Source organism: Triturus cristatus, chromosome 9 (genome assembly GCF_964204655.1).
Source record: "Triturus cristatus chromosome 9, aTriCri1.1, whole genome shotgun sequence".
NCBI lineage: Eukaryota > Metazoa > Chordata > Amphibia > Caudata > Salamandridae > Triturus > Triturus cristatus.
Window position 1 is genome coordinate 315,241,434 of NC_140592.1, and position 12,930 is coordinate 315,254,363.

The window sequence follows — 12,930 nt, forward strand, 5'->3', positions numbered from 1 at the left end:
CTCATGATCGTGTGTCTGTTCTCGCAATGGGTTGAGGCATAGCCCACGCAGAGATTTGACAGTCTAACATTTGCCAAACTATTGTATTGCTGCAGGAGTTGATACCGCTATTCGGGATGCCAGTTCATCTTGAATTGGATCAAGGAACTCACTTCAAGAGTGGAGTGATGCAGTTGCTGTGTACAGCCTTAGGTATTGAATCTAGCTGCAGGTCGGAGGCATCAGGTGTTGTAGAGAGACTAAGGGGCCGATTCCGATTCCGCCCGCAAAACGAACCAACCGACACGGACCCGGACCGAATACCGACTGACACGGACCAGCGCCGTACGACCCGTGCAGTATGATGCAACGCGAGTGAATTACAACTGACACGTACGGAATACAAGCCGTACGACTGAGCCGGAGGGAAAATAGTGATCCGGCCGGGAAACCAACGCGATTTTCACCGACCGACACGAACCCGGAATGAACCCGACCGACCCGTACCCGCGATGTACGATTAGCGCAGTACGATGCAATGCATGTAAAACCAGAACGACTCGCACGGAGACCAAGCCGCCCGACCGACACGCACAGACAACCCGGCACACAAGCAATAGAGACCACCGCGAACGCCGCATACCAAACACAAAAGACAGGCAGCGTGAACGAGGCGGAGAAGCCCACACGAGACAACAGCAGCGTCCGTTTCCGTCACATGAACGCCTCCTTCATGCCTACAAAACACAAAGGAAAAAAGACAAAAAAAGGACCAAACAAGCAATGACTAAACCAATAAATACCCCCCCCCAAAATTTTTTGACAAAGACACACCCACAACTCCAACTATATAAAGGACTATAATCACTACCATTATCCCTTGCAAACAAGAGACACAGCCAGCAGCAAACACCAGTACACAGCAACCACAGACACACTCACAACTCACCCATCACACAACTCACACATCATCAGCACCTCATACAAAAGCACACACACATACACACAGCAAAACCAACACCAAACCAACATCACTTTCACCCTCACACACACACATCCCCCACCACCACCACCCATCACCATGCCTCCAAAGAAGAATCCAAAGTTCACAGATAGTGAGTTAGAAGTGCTGGTAGACGAGATCATCAGAGGAGAGCCACATTTGTTTGGTACATTGGTTCAAAGGACCCCCATCTCACAGAAAACCAAGATGTGGGCGAGGATTGTGGACAAGGTGAACACACAAGCACCAACGTTGCGCACAAAGGACGGTATCCAGAACCGGTGGTATGACGTGCGCAGGAGGGTCAAGAAACTCATTGAGAAAGATCACGCCTTGAGTCAGCGCACCGGCGGTGGCCCTCCTGCCAAACCAGTCTACTTGAGGACCTGGGAGGAGAAGTTGCAGGACATCCTACCACCAGAGAGCGTCCATGGCCTAAGAGACATCCCAGAGCCTGGTGAGTACACAAACAACATACCCAAGATTGTGTGGCAAGGGGACAGTGAAACCATGCACCACAAGCAAAGCTACACTAACCAATAGATAATCAACCCAAGATGTGTAAGCCAGTCACACAAACACAATACTTGCCATCTCATAGTGACTGGGGACTGTGTCATGACATGCACCAACCTACAAACAAATAGAGAAAGCCAGTGGCACTAAGCCAAATACACCCAGCCAGACAGTTTGACACCACAAACACACCACCTCACAGTGCAGCTGACTGTCAGGAAGGAATAGTGGGGATGCAGGTGAAGTGAGTGTAGCCAAAAGCATGATGGGGCCTGTAGTCACAGATAATGCACACCCTCCTGATTGGCCCATCAAGACCCCTCTGAAACATACCCACATCACAGGGAGTGGAAAATGACTGACAAGATGGCTGACACTGGGTCCTGCTGTGGGGAGCACAAGGCTCTGCTAGGGCTTGTGTGCAAATCAGAAGCAGGACACCACTGACTGACATCCTGAAAGACAACTTGTACGCCCTACAATGGAAGCACGTTTCATGATGGGAAGGAGGACTGACAGCCCTGACCATACTACTCAGCATGGGGAGACACCCCCCCAACACAACACAAACTCCACACAACTCACTGGGTACAATACATTGACACACACCTCATTGAAATATCAGCAAAAGATACCCCGTACTGGGTGCTGCTGTGTGAAGCACAGGGGCTCACTTGGGACTTGTAGCCAAACAAACACCAGGATTTCACAGTCAGCCATCTTGCCACTGCTGTCACACCCCCTCACAGGGAAGCAGAGTCAAGAGGGAGGAGGCATGGGCATGCTGGGAAGGGGGGTGTAGCCAATAGTCTGATGGGAGTCACAGTCATAGACAACCTACACCCACCCACATGGCCCAGCAAGATCAAACTGAAACATACTCGCCTCACAGGGAGTGGGAAGGGACTGACAAGATGTCTGACACTGGGCTCTGTTGTGGGGAGCACAAGGCCATGCTGGCAAATGGCCAACATCATACATCAGGACTACACAGTCAGCCATCTTGCCATTGCTGTCACACCCCCTCACAGGGAAGCAGAGTCAAGAGGGAGGAAGCATGGGCATGCTGGGAAGGGGGGTGTTGGACCCGGCCTCGTAGAATGGCCCTCCGTGCCCCCGCACCAACGAAACCTGGTACCTGCAGCCCAAGCACACGGCCCAGCCGAACCTCCCCACCAGGACACTCGCACCGACCCGGACATCCCCGTCCATGGCCTCTCTCCTTTCGGCCACCCCGGGCCCGCGTGCCCACTTCATGCACCAAGATGGCCGCCCGGCCCCAGCGCGACCCGGGCCTAGAGGCGCCACTCCGGCTGGAGGACATCACGCTTCCAGGGGATGAGAGAGGGAGGAGCAGTTTCTATCGCACCTCTGAACTCCCCCGGGACGATGGGTTTCGATCGGCCCTCCGGCCTCCCTGAGGGCTGGCTCCGTGCCTGCTGGGTGTCTGGGACTCCTCCCGACCCGGCCCTGAAAGGATCAAAAGACAATAGCAGGAAATCCCGACAAGCGACCCCCAGGTGACAAGACCCCTGCCTGCACAGACTCCGGACATCAAAGAGGGGGTCGACCTATAACAAGGGGTGCTCTGGGTCTGTCCGGCAGATTCGACGCTGGAACAACGAGAGCCTGCCGACGTGGTCGCGGCTCCTGGAACTTGGACCCTTCTGAGCCCTGCTGAGTGACTCGCGGCTCCCTGAAGATCGTAAGACCTCCGAACTTGTACCTGAGCCCTGCTGAGTGACTCGCGGCTCCTTGAAACTCGTAAGACCTCCGAACTTGTACCTGAGCCCTGCTGAGTGACTCGTGGCTCCTTGAAACTCGTAAGACCTCCGAACTTGTACCTGAGCCTGCTGAGTGACTCGCGGCTCCTTGAAACTCGTAAGACCTCCGAACCTGTACCTGAGCCCGCTGAGTGACTCGCGGCTCCAACAGACTCTCACGGTCCCGCCGGACCCCGACTACAACATCGTATCCCCCAGCTCGAGGATTGTGAGCTGTGCGCCGGATACGTCCCTGCTTTGAACCTTTACCAGAGACTGTCCCGCTACCCCCTACCCCTTCCGAGACTCTTGAGCCCGTGCTCACCTTGTACATATTTGCAGTGATAACCTACTTGATAAAGATTGTTTTCTCAGAATACCCGGTGTGGTCACTCTGTGTCGTGTGGTACCAGAAGTACGATCCTAGATACGAGATTCCTCCCCCTGGGGAGTCTCCCGCCAGTGCCCAGCTACGATACTTTGAGGGTGGGTCTCAGGGTAGTCAGGACCCCTTCCAGGCTCCTCTGAGGTCGCCGTCTAACATTGGTGGCAAGCGACGGGATTCGGGCCCATCACCTAGAGATCGTACCGTGAACAGCGGAAGCACTACCGACAAAGATGGCAGAAGGAAGCGCCGTGAGCCCCGCAGAAACCAACGCCAACAGGGTGTTCCAGGTGGAGCAGCTAGAAGAATACACACACAAAGAGCTAAAGCAATTTTGCAAAGAACTTAAAATCGCTACCACTGGTCTCAACACTAAAGAGGATTTGCAGAAAGCACTGAAAACTTGGGTGGAGACCGGGGCCTCCCGCCCGGAAGGCACGGGGGAGCGCCTCGACGAATCCGAACCCCCCCAAAGTGAAAGCAGTAGCAATCAGGTGCGAGGCATCGTACCAGACGGGGGCCTATCCCCGGAAGAGCTCGCGGACAGAGAGAGAAGCCGCAATCATGAACTCAAGTTAGCCAAACTCAAAATCGAGGGCGAATTGAAGTTAGCGGAAAAAAAGCTAGCAGTAGAGCAAATGCGTGTACAAGGCGAACTAGAAGAAAAGAAGCTCCAACGGGAGCACGAAGGAAGGAAGCTCCAACTAGAGCACGAACGCAGCTTGAAAGAAATCGAGCTCAAGGCCAGAAGCGAGGAAGGAAGGCCCCCGGGAAACCGAGAGACGGCCTCCCCAGCGGAACAGAAGGTCCACATCCCCAAGGATGTGGTCAAGGAATATTATAAAAACGATGACATTCAGCAATGGTTCAGGGCCTACGAGGTCGCCATGACCTCCCATCGGATCCCGCAGAAGGACTGGGGGGGCGGGGTTGTGGGGGCGGTTTCTGAGCGAAGGAAGGGACACCCTGCTCGACCTACCCCTCTCCCTGCAGACCTCCTACAGCCACATGAAAGAGGCTCTACTCACAAGATACGGCCTCACCCCAGAAATGTACCGCCAGCGATTCCGGGACTGCAGGAAGATCCCGGGCACCACCTGGGTGGAGTATGTAAACTTTTTCAGTCGGGCCTTCGATGGGTGGATCAAGGGCAGCAAAGTCACCACCCTTGCCGAACTCACTGACCTCATGTTGTGGGAACATCTGGCTGCGAACTGCTTCATAGAACTACGTCAGCATCTGCTTGACAGCAAGCTCACGGACCCCCGGAAGCTGGCTGTGGAGGCCGACCGCTGGACCAACACCCGGGTCTCCCGGGGCATGGTAGGAGAGTACCCCCGAGCCAGTCAGGTACCACCCCGCCAGAGAGGGGGAGGGAACCAGGGAGGGCCGAGAGAGTCCCAGCCTAGCCCCCCGAAGACATAACCTCCACCTTTCCCGGCGCCCCCCCCACCGGTGACAGGGCCCCCTGGGAGACGGGGACACCGGGTGACCGTCACATGTTTCCGTTGCCAGAAACCCGGGCACTACGCCAATGACCCAGAGTGCCCCATGGCCACCCAAGTCTCCCCTACCACCCCTGCGAGACAGATAGCCAACGTAGCCCTGGGGGAGGAGGTTGAGGAAGCCGAGGAGTGGGAACCCGCAGCGATGGCCCTAGTATCCCTGGGAGATAGGGAGATGATCCCTGGTAGCCTCCTACCCTCCAACACACAGAAATACGGGCAGCTCGTCAAGATCAATGGCCACCAGGTAGAGGCCCTGCGGGACACCGGGGCCAGTATCACCGGTGTCCTCAGGCACCTAGTCCCCGAGGAGCAGATCCTCCCCAACGTCTTTTGCCCCGTAATATCCGCAGACAATAGAGAAAGTATGTGTCAGGTAGCCCTGGTGCCGTTTGAGTGGGGAGGGGTGATAGGTAAACTCAAGGTGGCCGTAAGAACCTCCCAGCCAGTCGACTGCCTCTTAGGGAACGACCTGGAGAGTTCTCCCTGGAAGCACGTCGAGCGCAAGGCCCACCTAGGAATGATGGGACTCCCCGAGTGGGTGTGCGCCACCACCCGATCTATGTCAACCCGACTCACTCCCCGGAGAGAAGTCGAGAGCACCCCGATCGAAGAGACCAGTACAGTCCCCGCCGAGGGTCCTCCCGTCCCCCCGTCAGAAGGGTCCGTCGCCCGCGACGAACCCGCACCATCCGACCCCGCCCCGGTCCCCGAGTTGGGAGATCTACCCGAGTTGGCCCATTGGCGCCACGAGGGCGGGCCCACTCGGGAAGAATTTTGCCGGGAGCAAGCCACTTGTCCTTCCCTGGTCGGGCTGCGGCGCCAGGCCGAGGGCCAAGCCGCAGGTGACCAGACCGGGACACACCGAATCTATTGGGAAAATAACATCTTGTACAGTGAGCAGAAGTCGGTGGAGCTGGGATCCGGACGGGTACTGGTGGTACCCCTCCGTTTCCGAGATTTCCTCCTGGGCTTAGCCCACGACGTCCCCCTCGCCGGCCACCTGGGTCAGGACAAGACCTACAGCTGTCTCGTGACCCATTTTTACTGGCCTAGAATGAGAGCAGCGGTAGAAGCCCACTGCAAGTCCTGCCCCACGTGCCAGGCTAGTGGGAAGAGTGGGGGGAAGTGCAAGGCTCCCCTCCAACCCTTCCCGGTCGTCAGTACCCCTTTTGAACGAGTCGGAATCGACATCGTGGGACCACTGGACCCCCCCACCTCCCAAGGCCACCGTTTCATCTTGGTCCTAGTGGACCACGCCACCCGCTATCCTGAGGCTATTCCCCTACGCACCATTACGGCCCCCTGATGGGGATCTTTTCCAGGGTGGGTTTTCCCCGCGAGGTCGTGAGCGATCGCGGCACTAATTTTATCTCAAAGTATATGACGTCCCTGTGGCAACAATGTGGGGTGTCCTATAAGTTCACCACCCCGTACCATCCCCAAGGGAACGGCCTAGTAGAAAGGTTTAATAGGACTTTGAAAGGGATGATCGCTGGCCTAGAAGAGCCCCTCCGGCGTAAGTGGGACGTCCTGCTCCCCTGCCTCTTGTTCGCTTACCGGGAGGTCCCCCAGAAGTCCTTAGGGTTCAGCCCGTTTGAATTACTCTATGGACACCCCGTCCGAGGTCCCCTCAGTTTGGTTAAGGAAGGGTGGGAGGCAGCACCCCAGACCACCCCCCGAGATGTGTTCCAATACGTCCTGGCCCTCCGGAACCAGACCAGGAAGTTCCGAGAACTGGCCGAGGCCAACCTGGAGGCAAGTCAAGAAGAGATGAAGCGCTGGTACGACCAGAATGCCACTCTGGTCGAGTTCCAGCCGGGCCAGCAGGTGTGGGTCATGGCCCCCGTGAAGCCTGGCGCCCTCCAGGACCGATGGACTGGGCCCTACAAAGTGGTTGAACGGAAGAGTGAAGTCACATACTTGGTGGACGTCCAGTCGCCTCGGGATCCCCTCCGGGTCCTGCACGTGAACCGCCTCAAGCCTCACTTCCAGCGGACAGAACTGAGCCTCCTGCTGGCCACCGATGACGGGGCCGAAGATGAGTCGGATCCCCTCCCGGACCTCCTGTGTGTCAAGGAGCAGGATGGCTCCGTGGAAGGATTGAACCTCTCCCCAGCCCTCACTGCCCAGCAACAAGCGGACTGCCGCCAGCTCCTAAGACAATTTTCCGACCTCTTCTCCCTGACCCCCCGGGTCACCAACTGGTGTGTTCATGACGTGGACACCGGGGACAGCCCGCCGGTGAGACACCGAGCCTACCGGGTTCCTGACCGGGTCCGGTCCTGCATTCAAGCGGAAGTCTCGAAGATGTTGACTCTGGGGGTGATCGAGCCCTCTGACAGTCCCTGAGCCAGCCCCGTGGTCCTGGTCCCGAAGGCAGCGGCCCCCGGTGTCGCCCCCGAGCTCCGATTCTGCGTGGACTACCGGGGGCTCAATGACGTTACCCGAGCCGATGCCCACCCCCTTCCACGAGCCGACGAACTCATTGACCGACTAGGGGCAGCCCGGTTCCTCAGCACATTCGACCTCACCTGCGGATACTGGCAGATTGCGCTCACCGAAGGGGCCAAGGAGCGGTCCGCTTTCTCCACCCCCGATGGGCACTACCGCTTCCGCGTAATGCCCTTCGGGATGAAAAATGCCCCGGCCACTTTCCAGCGACTGGTGAATAGGGTCCTGGCCGGGCTAGAACAGTTCAGCGCGGCATATCTGGACGACATCGCTGTCTTCAGTTCAGAGTGGAGTGAGCACCTCCAGCACCTCCGGAGGGTGCTAACCGCCCTGCGCCAGGCAGGCCTCACAGTAAAAGCCAGCAAGTGCCAGATCGGGCAAGGATCCGTGGTCTACCTGGGGCACCAGGTCGGGAGCGGCCAGGTCGCCCCTCTACAGCCAAAGATCGACGCCATCCTGGCCTGGGAACCACCCATCACCCAAACGGAGGTCCGAGCCTTTCTGGGACTCACGGGCTACTACCGAAGATTCATTCGGGGGTATGGCAGCCTTGTCGGCCCTCTCACAGAACTCACGTCTAAAAGACAGCCAAAGAAAGTGCAGTGGACGGCTGCCTGCCAGGAAGCTTTCGATGCCCTAAAAAAGGCCATGTGTACTGCCCCCGTCCTCCAGGCTCCCGACTACGCCAAGGAGTTCATAGTCCAGACCGATGCCTCCGAGCATGGCATTGGGGCCGTCCTGTCCCAAGTAAATGACCAAGGCCTAGACCAGCCCGTCGCCTTCCTCAGTCGGCGGCTGTTGCCCCGAGAACAGAGATGGAGCACCATAGAGCGCGAAGCCTTTGCCGTGGTCTGGGCACTCAAAAAGCTACGACCCTACCTGTTCGGCACCCATTTCAGAGTCCAAACTGACCATCGGCCCTTGCGATGGCTCATGCAGATGCGAGGAGAAAACCCCAAGCTACTGCGGTGGTCAATCTCCCTCCAGGGGATGGATTTCACCGTAGAACACCGCCCTGGTACGGACCACGCCAATGCTGACGGCCTCTCACGGTTCTTCCGCCTCAGCGAAGAGAACCCCCCAAGCTGATGGGCAGTTCTCTCCGGCTTTCAGCTGGGGGGGACGCGTGTTGGACCCGGCCTCGTAGAATGGCCCTCCGTGCCCCCGCACCACCGAAACCTGGTACCTGCAGCCCAAGCACACGGCCCAGCCGAACCTCCCCACCAGGACACACGCACCGACCCGGACATCCCCGTCCATGGCCTCTCTCCTTTCGGCCACCCCGGGCCCGCGTGCCCACTTCATGCACCAAGATGGCCGCCCGGCCCCAGCGCGACCCGGGCCTAGAGGCGCCACTCCGGCTGGAGGACATCACGCTTCCAGGGGATGAGAGAGGGAGGAGCAGTTTCTATCGCACCTCTGAACTCCCCCGGGACGATGGGTTTCGATCGGCCCTCCGGCCTCCCTGAGGGCTGGCTCCGTGCCTGCTGGGTGTCTGGGACTCCTCCCGACCCGGCCCTGAAAGGATCAAAAGACAATAGCAGGAAATCCCGACAAGCGACCCCCAGGTGACAAGACCCCTGCCTGCACAGACTCCGGACATCAAAGAGGGGGTCGACCTATAACAAGGGGTGCTCTGGGTCTGTCCGGCAGATTCGACGCTGGAACAACGAGAGCCTGCCGACGTGGTCGCGGCTCCTGGAACTTGGACCCTCCTGAGCCCTGCTGAGTGACTCGCGGCTCCTTGAAACTCGTAAGACCTCCGAACTTGTACCTGAGCCCTGCTGAGTGACTCGCGGCTCCTTGAAACTCGTAAGACCTCCGAACTTGTACCTGAGCCTGCTGAGTGACTCGCGGCTCCTTGAAACTCGTAAGACCTCCGAACCTGTACCTGAGCCCGCTGAGTGACTCGCGGCTCCAACAGACTCTCACGGTCCCGCCAGACCCCGACTACAACATCGTATCCCCCAGCTCGAGGATTGTGAGCTGTGCGCCGGATACGTCCCTGCTTTGAACCTTTACCAGAGACTGTCCCGCTACCCCCTACCCCTTCCGAGACTCTTGAGCCCGTGCTCACCTTGTACATATTTGCAGTGATAACCTACTTGATAAAGATTGTTTTCTCAGAATACCCGGTGTGGTCACTCTGTGTCGTGTGGTACCAGAAGTACGATCCTAGATACGAGATTCCTCCCCCTGGGGAGTCTCCCGCCAGTGCCCGGCTACGATACTTTGAGGGTGGGTCTCAGGGTAGTCAGGACCCCTTCCAGGCTCCTCTGAGGTCGCCGTCTAACAGGGGGTGTAGCCAAGAGTCTGATGGAACTCGCAGTCACAGACAACCTACACCCACCCACATGGCCCAGCAAGATCAAACTGAAACATACTCGCCTCACAGGGAGTGGGAAGGGACAGACAAGATTTCTGACACTGGGCTCTGTTGTGGGGAGCACAAGGCCATGCTGGCAAATGGCCAACATCATACATCAGGACTACACAGTCAGCCATCTTGCCATTGCTGTCACACCCCCTCACAGGGAAGCAGAGTCAAGAGGGAGGAAGCATGGGCATGCTGGGAAGGGGGGTGTAGCCAATAGTCTGATGGGACTCGCAGTCACAGACAACCTACACCCACCCACATGGCCCAGCAAGATCAAACTGAACCATACTCGCCTCACAGGGAGTGGGAAGGGACTGACAAGATGTCTGACACTGGGCTCTGTGGTGGGGAGCACAAGGCCATGCTGGAAAATGGCCAACAACAATATCAAACTCTGTCTGTGACAAGCTGGGAAAAAGCAGTGTACAGGCAGGCATCTGTTTGAAAAGTAAAAAATGTCATGTTTGTGAACCAACGATGCATGTAGAAACATAAATCACATTGTGTGTCTCTTCCAAACACAGGTCGTGCTGGGCACCCAGCACCAAATGACGAGGATACCCAGTCCCAGACTCTGGTGGACACTGAGCTCTCTGGTATGACTCTCTCACTGTCCTCTTCGGATGACGACGACCAACCTGGCCCCTCCGGTGTGAGCCATCATGCAGCAGCAGCAACATATGCCCCCCCTGTACCCACGCCTCCAGTATCTGGACACCGACAGGGCACCCCGCCAACACGGACAGACCAAGGACAATCAACACCCACCAGCACAGGGACACAGGACCCCCCGGAAGCTACAGTCAACACCACCAGCAACACCACCCAAGGGGTCCCAGTGTCACCTGTGCGTACCGCCGCTGGTCCTGCCCGTGTGGAGAGGGGTGCTGGGAGGGGTGGGAGGCACAGGGCACGCCTTGCAGAGGGTTCTAGACAGCATGATGACCCCCAACTCACACGCATCTTAGATGCGTACCAGGATAGCACTGGAGGATTTGGCCAGGTAGTGGGGATCCTGAAGGACATGCAACAGGTGCAGGTCGCCCACCATGCCCGCATAGAGGCCAAGTGGGATGGCATCACTGCGGTGAATCGGGACATACTACAATGCCTCCGCCAGATCAGCACAAACCTGTCCACACCCCCCTGTGTGCCCACAACATCTGTCACAACACCATTTGCCAGCACCACAGGGAGGGCGGAGGACTCTGGCGGAAGAAGAGGGGTCGTCCGAAGAAGGACATGTGAGAGGCAGACGTCCCAGCACATCCCCCAGGGCCTCCAAACCTGTTCTGGACAATGTTCTTTGTGTGCAACGCGTTCACCTTGTCCACTCGCACACAACTCGCCCACATTACATGGAGGGTTCATGTTGAGCCAATGTAGCACAAGACTGTGGACTTTACTCTGGACAAATCATCTACCAGCACTTCCAACTCCAATGTGAACTTTGGATTCCCAAACCACTGTACAGCACCCACCATCCTGTGCACTTCACTCACACATGTTTGTAAATAAACTCACCAGTACACCATACTTGCCTCTGTTGTGATTCCAACTTGTCATGTTCAGGGAGATGTCGATCTGCTACACAACACAGTGCATGCCAAATACTGCAACAATGTGACCGACGTAAGGTGAGTCATGGGGATGTGACACATGTGAAGGAGACACACCACTATGGCAACACAAAACATACTCACCATGGCCATGTTACTCATCACACACAATGATGTTGACCTGAAACACATTGGCATGCACAGACACAACACCAAGCACAGTCAGTGGTAACAAGTCCACAGGTGAGGTAAGCAGATGTCACTCAGATGTGGGAAGACAGACAACGCACATAACAAAGCATAGCACAGGTTCATTACACATCAGCAACACGTTTATTCCACACTAGTTGCACGGTAATTCTACGTAACAGTGGACACACGCTCACATTGTGATGGAGAATGGAATTCCAGGGATGTGTGGTACATCAGTTGATGGGAATTGTCAACTTCCACACTGGTGTTGGCTTCTGGGTGTTGGGGGTCAGTGTTGACCACACAACAGGCAAAGGACCCTGGGAAGGACAGACAAGATACAGTCAAAATCACAGAAGAACAGGAGAGAAATGCAATATACATGCACAAAACATGTTGCAAAACACCTACACAAACACTAGTTAGCAGTACTACCCTATTGTGGAGTACACACCACCTGAATGGACACATCACAGCACGCATCCATTCAAGTGGCACACAGACACACTCAGACAGCAACAGAGCTGGCTCAACACATTCCAGGCTACCTCCATACATTCACATAACAACACTGGAAACTCACATTCAGGTGAAGAAGTTGTTGATGAGCTGGGAGCGGACGTCACCATCATCTTCATCATCACTGGCATCTTGGCCCAGGCCGGGATCCTCCACAGGTGCCGGACGTTGGTCGTCGTCATCGTCATCCTGGATGAGAGTCACCTCCTTCCGCACCGCCATGTTTTGTAGCATGCAGCAGACCAGTATTATCTTGCGCACCTTTGCAGGGTCATATGGAAGGGCCCCTCCGGTCTTGTCCAGGCAACGAAAGCGGCTTTTCAGGGGGCCGAATGTCCGCTCAATCACCCTCCTGCTCCGACCATGTGCCTCATTGTAGCGCAGCTCAGCTGGTGTCACAGGGTTCCTGAGGGGTGTCAGCAACCACGGCATGTTGGGGTATCCAGAGTCACCTACACACACAAAAATGAACAAGTAGCTGAGTTTTGTAGGAGTGCGGAATACAACACTGACAAACACACACAATGAGAAACAGTCAGTACACACCGACAAGCCAGGCACGCTGAGCTGGCATCTGTGAAATCAGCGTTACAATGTGACTACTCCTCATAATGTAGGCATCGTGCGCCGAACCAGGGAACCGTGCACAACATGTCAGCAAGACAGACCACCAGAGCA

General features: G+C 56.6%; 1 long non-coding RNA gene across 4 annotated transcripts in view; it reads left to right on the forward strand.

Annotated features, from left to right (window-relative positions):
- The window catches only part of LOC146797828 (uncharacterized), a 109,956-nt gene that overhangs the window by 21,121 nt on the left and 75,905 nt on the right, over positions 1-12,930 (forward strand). The window contains exon 3 of one of the 4 annotated variants that reach the window (XR_014968540.1): positions 10,507-10,641. The exons of the other annotated variants lie outside the window; for them this stretch is intronic. This is a non-coding gene — a long non-coding RNA (uncharacterized LOC146797828). Of the gene's footprint in view, positions 1-10,506; positions 10,642-12,930 lie in introns of those variants that run through there. 4 annotated transcript variants of the gene reach the window in all.